The 9,282-nt window shown below is 55.5% G+C and overlaps 2 protein-coding genes across 9 annotated transcripts in view; one reads left to right on the plus strand and one right to left on the minus strand.

The window, feature by feature from the left end:
* Positions 1-9,282, minus strand: part of DAP3 (death associated protein 3) — a 320,245-nt gene that overhangs the window by 27,306 nt on the left and 283,657 nt on the right. The window contains exon 1 of one of the 3 annotated variants that reach the window (XM_049634867.1): positions 4,952-5,271. The exons of 1 other annotated variant lie outside the window; for it this stretch is intronic. The gene's annotated coding sequence lies outside the window, so the exon portion shown is untranslated. Of the gene's footprint in view, positions 1-4,951; positions 5,272-9,282 lie in introns of those variants that run through there. One more of the 3 variants, XM_049634865.1, reaches the window with a different exon arrangement.
* Positions 5,193-9,282, plus strand: part of ASH1L (ASH1 like histone lysine methyltransferase) — a 192,900-nt gene continuing 188,810 nt past the window's right edge. For 2 of the 6 annotated variants that reach the window (XM_049634835.1, XM_049634838.1), the window contains exon 1: positions 5,802-6,121. The gene's annotated coding sequence lies outside the window, so the exon portion shown is untranslated. Of the gene's footprint in view, positions 5,218-5,418; positions 5,520-5,800; positions 6,122-9,282 lie in introns of those variants that run through there. The other 4 variants (XM_049634839.1, XM_049634836.1, XM_049634841.1 and 1 more) reach the window with 4 other exon arrangements.

Consider the following 9,282-nt stretch of genomic DNA (forward strand, 5'->3'; position numbering starts at 1 on the left):
GGATGGGAAGGGGGAGGGATCACGATTGCTTCCCGGGCCAGGGGACACTCTGGATCTTCCTTAATACCCGCACCTGCAAAATTCCTCAAGGAATGGACCCCAGACTCATGACACATCAGAGTTTTCTTTTTTCTTTTCTTTGAGAGAGAGGGGGTGGGGTGGGGGGGCGCAAGTGAGCAAGGGGCAGAGAGAGGGAGAGTGAGGATCCCACCAGGGGCTGAGAGAGAGAGAGAGAGAGAAGAAACATGGGGCTCGTGTTTTTGTTTGTTTTTTTTACCCAAAGTGGGGCTCATGCTGACCTGTTGCAGGGCTCAAACCCACAAACCGTGAGATCATGACCTGAGCCAAAGCCAGATGCTTAACTGGCTGAGCCACCCAGACGCCCCCACACGAGGCGTGTTCCGTGAAGACGCACGTCCAGCCTTAACACCCCAGGATTTTCGGGCTCAGTGGTATACCTACAGTGATCTCAACCCATCTGCAGATTTAGATTGTTGTTCTGAAGTAGAAACACATAAAGACTTAAGGAAAAAGACATAGAAAAAATAATCCGATCTATCGAGGTGCTAATGTTGTAGGTAACTTTCTTTTCTTGATTTTTATTTGTAATGTTATTAGCAATAAGCAATATTGGCAATGTTGTTTACGTAGTAAAAACTGTCCAAACCTCACTAACGTGTCCATGTTAGAAACCATTTTTTATGAGACCTAAGCAAAACCATTTTTACAGTAACATAATAACAACAGAAATTGCTGTGTATATGAGATTATTCAGCTGTAACCCTGCCTCTGATATTAAAGGAAAGGAAAGAATTAAGTATCTGCCCCCGTACATCCCCATACAATGAAACAGCATGCGGCCGATTGAAAACAAAACCACCTAGCAGCTCTCTGCAAACTAATGAGCAAAAATGTCCGACACACAGTAAGTGGGGAAAAAGCACAGAACAGTGTATACAGTTAGCTACTGTTTGTGTAAAAGGGGGAAAACATGTACACAATTTGCTCGTAAAAAGGTACATATTTTGAAGGACATACAAAAATTGATAATACCGGTTGCTTTCAAGGAGAGGAAATAGGTTCCTATGGGGGCAGGAAAAGGGAGAGCGGTGTCTTTTGCACTTTTTGAATCTGAACCACTGCTATCATGCAGGCAGAGAGTAAATTTTGTAAAATTAGATCAGCAAACCCTTAGTGAATCCTTAAAAGCTAACACACAATTTTCTGCATGAATTATACTGCGGTGCATCAAGCCGTGCAAGAGCAGGGCTCAAGATAAATAGCTAAAAATGGCGGGTCCTTGCCCAACACCACATCCCAGTCTACCTTCAGACTGTCTGACAAGCCCTTTGGTTCCTCAGACGAATACCTTCCAGGTAACATTTTCTACAGGAAGAAATAACGTTGTTGTGAGCTCGTGGGACTCTTGCTTTTTTCTTCCCTCCGAGACCAAGTTTCCTCTCTGCAGGACAAGGGCACTAGAGGGTGCTTTCCAGACACTGCCCCCTCTCGTGATTTACCTTTCACCAGGTTAAGAGCAGTGACAGTCCTGACATACAGAAGATAAAAGGGCTGTGCCGGTAAAGGCGGAAGTGAGGAGCACCCTTTGGTACTTCCTTCCTTCCAGTGACTAAAGCACATCAGAAAAATATCTAGGGCTCCAACGATAGCAATGGCTAACATATTACGAACACTTTCTATAAGTCAGGCACTGTTCTAAGTGCTTTATGTGAATTAACTCATTTTACCTTTACAACAATCCTATGACGTAGGTACTATGTCCAATTTACAAAGAAAATGGAGTGGCACGTATGGCAAAAAGGGTAAAAGCAGGGACCCCAGAATCTAAGCGATGAACTCTGAATCCCAGCTCTCCTACTTAACAGCTGTGGGACCTTGAGCAACTTAAACTTTGTGCGTCTCTTCCCCCATTTCTAAAACGGAGAAGACCTTCTAGAAGGTAGTATGGAAATCTACGCTGTGTTATGAAGTCTCTACCCAAGTTCCACAGCCAAGGAGAAGAACTGGGCTTTGCACCCATGCAGCCTGGAGGGTCAACTTCCACTTTGCTAAAAGGCAATCCATCACCTGAAGCATGAGTTTAAAATCTCAGTACCCCCACCCCCCAAATTTCAGAGTTCTTCCCTTTTTAAACAGAAAATGATTTACAGACTATTATGCTTATATAGCACTGACTCTTAACTTGTCAAATGTGAAGTCAATCACGATGATATTCCAGGTAAGTTTTATCTTTAAATTTTTCCTTTAACCCTTGAAACCTTGTTTTAAAGTATATTAGAAGTTTTCCTGCTTGTCTACATCTATTTATTTTTGAGAGATAGAGACAGTGTGAGCAGGGGAGGGGCAGAGACAGAGGGAGACACAGAATCCAGAGCAGGCTCCAGGTTCTGAGCTGTCAGCGCAGAGTCCGACACAGGGCTCGAACCCACGGACTCAAGCCGGATGCTTAACCGACGGAGTCCCCCAGGCGCCCCTCCTGCTCACGTAAACTGCATTTAGCCAACGGCGCAGCAAGGAAGCACCACGAAATAAATGTTTACTTACTTCTGTTCCAGTAGGCGAATCTGAAGAGCTTAGCTAAGACAGCTGCTGTGCAGCACCAGCCTAGAACCCAGCTGCCCACCTAAGCTCGAGGACTGTCCCCAGAAACAGAGAAGCAGGGAGAGACTGGAAATGTAGGCAGCTTTGTCCAGTGCCCATCACTTTGCTTAGGGCACAGTTGCAGGTGAACCACACCCTCATTTGCATTAAAGCGGAAATCCACAATCCAAGGAGGTCTTCTGGAGCTCAGTCACGCTTTGGCTCCCTCCCCTTGCCGTAGGAGCTTCCTACCGTTGCTGTGACAAATTTCCGCAAACTTAGTGGCATAAAACAACACATTCGTCACCTCAGCGTTCTGTGGGTTAGGAGTCCAAAAGCCGGGCGTGTGGAGGGTTGTGTTCCCTCCGGAGGCTCCAGTTCAGAGAGGCTGCTCTTCCAGCTTCGAAGCTGCGACAGCTGGCCAGGCCTTTGTCACAGAGCAGCATGCAGACATTGACCCTACTGCGTCCCTCTGCCATCTTTTCCGAACTCTTGTAATTACAGCGGGCCTACCGGATAATCCAGGATAATCTCCCTGTTTCAAGGTTAGCTGATTAGCAAACTTAATTCCCTCTCGCCACATAACAAACATATCCACAGGTTCCAGGGACCGGGCTGTGGGCATCTTTGGGGGAACCATTATTCTGTCTTCCATACCTTCCTCGGTTCAAGGAACTCAGGTTTCCTTCGTTCAAAAAGGTCATTTTACTGAACGCTTGATATATTTTGGTAGGCACTGGGGCATACACAAGTAACGGAGTACCGTCTTGTCGATACTTAGCTGACAGTTCATGAAAGCAAGATGAAGGCAGACACCGTAAGTAACTTTCCTCGCGCACTGGTGTCAGGGAATAATGTTAAGTATCTTCTCTTGGTAGAATATGTAATTATGTCGGTGATGACAAATGTTTACTGCAAAGACAACGTGGTATAATGAAAAGCTCTTTTTTGTGGTTGTTGTTTTGGCTTTTGTAAAATTTAGGCTTCGGGCCCAGCACGGAGCCCAAGGCAGGGCCTTGAACTCACGACCCTGAGATCAAGACCCGAGCTGAGATCAAGAGTCCCTGAAAAAGGTTTTTAAGACAGGCGGAGTGAAACCTAAAGGTTAAGTTACTAGACTTCTCTGAGCCTCAGGCTTCTCATCTGTAAAATGGGGGTTAAGATGATCTATCTCAAAGTGCTGTTTAAGAAGCGGGAGCACGTGTTCTCCCTACATGGAATCCCACAAATGCTCACTTTTCCGCTCCAGAGACTTTTCGTTTCGAACATTCTTTCAACATTTCCATGACTCAGTTAGTACTAGGGCTATAAAATACAAAAGAAGTGTTAGGCCTCCTCCCAGCCATCAAATTTAAAATGTTGGCAGGGTAACACATTTGCATATGTGACACAATTAAAGAAAGATCAAAGTACACCTGAATGGGTTCCCCGAGATAGGACTTTAGGTGGTTAGGAAAGGCTAGTATATAGCGAGGTAATTAAAGCCGATTTCCACTTTACTTTGGGGGGGAAAAAAAAAAGCAAACAAAACCCAATCCATACACTGAAATGTAGCAAGGGGGAAATCTAGCAGAGTGATTTTCACAGGGGTCCCTAGGTCCCTGCAAGTCCACGCACGTGGAGCGAAGGGGAACCCAGGTGATCCGTCCCCTAATCGATTCTGCTTTACCCTACGGAGGAGACTAAGAACTCCCAGAGTAGGCACACTTTGGGTTTTCAAAGTCGGTCAATCCATAGTTCTCCCCAGTTCAATCATTAAGAAAAAGTAAATGCTGGCGCAGAAGTCCGAGGAGTGTCAGGCCCCGTTTTGCCTTGTTTTATTAAGGACGCGAGGGGACAGGACACACATTGCCCGCTACACCCCCAAACCTGACCTACATCGCCAGGGCCGTGAACGGTAACGGAAGGCTCTCCACCTGCCCTGTGCCCAGGAGCTAATCCTACCTCACGTGTATTCTTCTAGTTCAGACGCCAACGCCGAAGGCCGACTTGGAGTCCACTAATCTTTACGTCCAGGCTTTCCTTTCTTTCTGATAACGAAGAAAAACTACTTTCCGAAGGACACGGCGGACAGGGGGGATCGAGTCCGGCACTGAACCAGAAGGACGCGGTTTCGTCCTTCTCCACCCTCCAGCTGCCTAATGAGGGTGAGGATGCATCGTCCACCCGAGAGGAAAGCGTAAAAGCGCCCCGGAACCTCAAGCGTACGGACGGTGCCGTGAAACCCAAGAAATCCAGCCTGGCTTTAGAGAGAAAAACACAAAGAGAGCCAGGCGACCGCGGCGCGGGCTCCCCCACGGCGCCGGTCCGCGGCGCGGAGCCCGCCGGCCCTCCCGGCCTCGCTCCCTACCTCGCGGGGGCTCAAGCCCCGGCACCGGCTCCTTCCCGCCCGAGGGGCGCACCAGGCCTCCGCCGACGCCGAACCGCACGCTCCGCGCCTCCCGCAGCCGACCGGCGAGCTCGAGCCGTCCGGCAGGAAGCGGCTCACCGCGCAGCCGCCGCGGCCTCCAACCGCCTGCCGGCGGAGGGGAGCTGGGCCGCCCCGGACGCGCCCACCGGGGCCCGTCGGCGGCCGGCGGAGGCGAGCCTGGGCGGCGCGGCGCGGCGGCCGGGGAGGTGAGTCGTCCCGGGCCTCTGCCCGCCCCTCGGGTGATCGCGGCCCTCCCGGCAGCCCCGTCGCCGCGCCGCCCGCCCCCCCCCGCCCCGCGCCCGCGGCGGCGCGAATGGAACGGTCCGGCGGGGGGGATTGTGGGAGGCGCACGCGCGAGGGGCGGAGGGCATGTGGGGGGGCGGAGGAGGAGGAGGCGGCGGCGGCGGCGGCGGCGGCCGTGGCGGCGGTTGGTGGCCGTGGGGGCGGGGAAGGGGGGGGAGGAAAGAAGAGGCGGTGGAGGAGGAGGCCGGGGCTCGCGCCGCCGAAGGTACGCGTGAGGGCCCGCGCCCGACCGTCCTGACAGGGGCCGAGGGGGAGCGGGGGGCCGTGCGAGCGGGCGCCCCCGAGCGAGCGCGGACGGGCCGGCGGGCGCGCCAGGCGGCCGAAGGCGGGGGTTGGTGGGAGAGCGAGCGACGAGCCCGGAGCCCGTCCGGCGCGTGCGGGCGGGCGTGCGCGCTCCGCCGCCCGAGTCGGGGGCGGGGGGGGGGCCGCGGGGAGGGCCTGGGAGGGGAGGTGGGGGGGCACGAGGCGCCCTTCGCTCGCGCCCGCCCTCCCTCCCGAGCAGCCGCCGCCGCCGCCGCCGCCGCTCTGCCGCCGCCGCTCCCGCCGCCATTTTGGGTTCGCTTTGCGGAGGGGGAGACGATCCCCGTCTCGGTTGCGGGACCGCCTCCCCTCGGTGGCCGCCGCTCGGCCCCACGCCTTTCCCTTCTCCTCTCTCGCGTTTCCGCCCGTCCGCTCCCCCGCCGGCCGCCTCCTGACAGGCGGCGGGGATCCGCCGCGGACCCGGGGAAGCGGAGGAGCCTGCTGGCGGCCGCCCCCCTTCCCCACTTCCCTGCACTCTCATCTCGCTCGGCCTCGGCCTCTGACACGGTGAGCACAACCGCCTGCGGAGGCCTCGGGCCTAAGTGCTCCCGGAGCGGCGCGGTCCCCGGCGGCCCGGGAGCCACTGTCACCTCCCGGACCTGGACCTCCGGGAGAGCGGCGGGCGGGGTGGGGGAGGGGCGCGAGGCAGGGGATCCTGAGAGGACCGGGAAGTCCCTCCCGGCGGGGGGCGGGGGGAGGGGGGGGAAGGGGTGTCCCTGACGGGCGGGCTCCGGGCCTGGGGGGAGGGGGCGGGAAAGTCGGCGCGGGGAGGCGGAGTCGGCTGCGCCCCTGACAGGTTAGTTGGCGCGTCGGGGAGGCGCGGCGGGAGCATCCCCCCTCGTCGGGTCGGCGTCCGCGGCGGGAGAGGGGGCCCTGCGGAGGGCGCCTTGCGGGCGGGGCCGGGGCCGCGGTGCCCCCGAGGCGCGCGGCGGTGCGTGGGAACGAGCGGGGGACCCCCGGGTCGTAAGTTTGAGGACTGTGCCCGGCTAGTTTGTGCGGGGTCTGGGGGAGGCAGGTGGTGTTCCGGGGTGCCGCGGCTGTGGCGGCGTGTGTGCGCAGGGCAGCAGAGTGGGAAGGCGTTCCGGAAGACCCTGCCCGTGCTCGCGGCGGGGTCACGGAGTTCCCCTTCAAGTCACCTTCTTTCTGAAATGAAATTCGGGGTGGCCCCCGTCGGGCGGATGTGCGTGTGTGTGTCAGAAAGCGGGAGCGCGTCGGAGCTCGGGGAGGAGAAGTCGTGGCGGGGTTTTGCACGGCCCCACGTGTGCCCGTGGGGTCGGGGGCGGGACGAACCTGCCGGGGCCGCCTGTGGTCGCGGGAGTGGCCTGTTGGTCCGAGCAGGGGGAACGGCGTCCACGCGAACAGCCGCCGTGTCCGCTGCGAGGGTACAAAGAAGGGCTGGGCTTTCTGTTGACCCGAGGTTGTAGTACCACGTCGCGCGGAATGAAGCTGCTCTGGTCTTCGCAGTACTTTTCCTGTTCCTTTGTGACCCTGCCCCTCGGGGAAAATGGTGGAGGAGGTGTTTTCTCCCATCGCGCGAAGTAGGGAATCGAGGCAGAAAGAGATGCTCTTCCAAGGTCACGCTTTCACGTGGAGGCGAAGTTGGGACTGTGGCTCCAGGCGCGTGGCGGCTGGCCCGCGGGGGGGGGGGGGGGGGGGGGGGGGTTGGGGGCGCGGGCCCCGCCGCGCGGGGAAGAGGGGCGTGTGTGGCCGCTGGCGTCCGGTGGAGCTCGGGCGCGCGGAGCGTAGGGCGTGCGGCCGGGGCCGTGGTCCGTGTTCCTGGCGGAAGCAGGGCGTTCGCGGCCCTCCAGTTGAGTGTTCGAGGGGGCACGGCTTTCGTGGCTTGGGCTGGTGCCGGGGTCGCCGTCTGGGGGCCGACGGCTGGACTCGACGTAGGCAGAAGGAGCTTCCCTCCCTCGCTCAGCGGGTGTTTACGGAAGAATCCCTCGGGAAACGCTCCCTGTCTTGGGGTGGGACTCAGTGACCCTGCGGAGGCAGCCTGGGCGCCTCTGGGCGGACTCGCCTTGACCGCCGTAGGTGTTTCAGGCCGGCCAGGCAGGCAGACCAGCGTGGAATTGAAGCCCAAAAACTTCCCTGAGAAGTCAGTGCGCTTTGGAGGGAAGCTGGGTACCCCAGACGTTTTGGTCCGGAAGGCTCTCACCCGAAGGGGTGGCAAGCTTGTGACGCCGGCCGCCTGGTTTCGCATTTTCTTCTGGCGTTCGTGAGCGAACTGTTTTGGGGATCCGGGAGTCGCTGCCATACGTGCCTGTGGAGTTTGGAACTTTTGGGTTGGGCTGAGGGAGGTCTTCCAAATGCTGATTTTGCAGTAAGCCCCCCCCCCCCCCCCCCCCCCCCCTACGAGGGGAAAATTCTTGAACCTCTGAAATTCTGAACTAGCGTGGCTCGACGTCTGGAAAGTAGCATGTTTTCGATAGGCCAGATTAGCAGTTCTTTAAAGTTTTTGGGGGTCGCGTATCCTTCTGAGAATTTGATGGCAGACCCTGACCGTTAAATGAGCATAAGCGCAGTCACACTATGCACACCACGTCAGGAACTTAAATTGTGATGAAGTAGAACCTTTTTGCATTTAGGTCTCATTTGAAACCCTTTCAAAACAGAGCTTTGTTTGCAGATGAAGATGTTGGTATGAGTTTAAGGTGACAGGTTGTGTGACCGTTTTTGAGCACGCTGCGAGTAAGGAGAGCTTTCAGGTCGTGTCTTTTTATTTTATTCTTTACAAACTCATTTTTGCAGTGTTCGTACAGGATTCTGAATTAGATGGTAAGAAAATGTGTCGCGCAAAAATATATAGCTTTATTCTTTTTCATTATCTTTTTATTCTTAAACTCCTCTCTTCCCAGTTTTGCATTGGGTCTGAGGCTTTTGAAGCTCATTCCGTGGAGTTTATCTTACTTGTAACAAACATTGACTTAATTCTACCTAGCAGACACAAGGGTGAGTAATCACGTGCCCTCAGTCCTTGAAGGGATTCTAGTGCAGTTGAAGCGAAGGATGGTGCGAAGGTGGTGGCTCCAGAGGGCGAGGAGGAGGGACGAGTGTTCCCAGAAGTCGAGGATTCATGACTTCATCGCAGAGTTTCTGCCGTCACTAACTCGCAGGAAGCGGTAGTCTTCCTGCTGTCTACGGGACTTTGCAGCTATCGAGTGTGTTTTGGTATCACCTGGTGTTCTTGGCCGAAGGCTCTCTGGTTTGAAAACCAGGCATACTTGGGTCGTATTCCTTATCTTGTTTCCGACGTATTTCTGTAGTGAGTTTGTAACAAAGGTCTTAATGTCATTTTTGGGTTTTCATGCATCCAGAAAACACTTACTGGGGAAAAAATGCACTTGGTCTTAGACGAAAGGCCGAGAAGCTTCTGGGGTAAAACGCAGTAGCTATTTGATAGACTACCCGTGAATTGAGTGTTGGAAATTTAAAATAATTACTGAATTTTTAAAAAATGTTTTTAATGTTTATTTTTGAGAGAGAGAGAGAGAGAGAGAGAGAGAGAGTGGGGGATGGGCAGAGAGAGAGGGAGACGCAGAATCTGAAGCAGGCTCCAGGCTCTGAGCTGTCAGCAGAGAGCCCGATGCGGGGCTTGAGCCCATGAACTAGGATATCATGAACTGGACACTTAACCGACTGAGCCACCCAGGTTCCTCCCCCCCCCC

This window comes from Panthera uncia, chromosome F1, assembly GCF_023721935.1.
Source record: "Panthera uncia isolate 11264 chromosome F1, Puncia_PCG_1.0, whole genome shotgun sequence".
Lineage (NCBI taxonomy): Eukaryota > Metazoa > Chordata > Mammalia > Carnivora > Felidae > Panthera > Panthera uncia.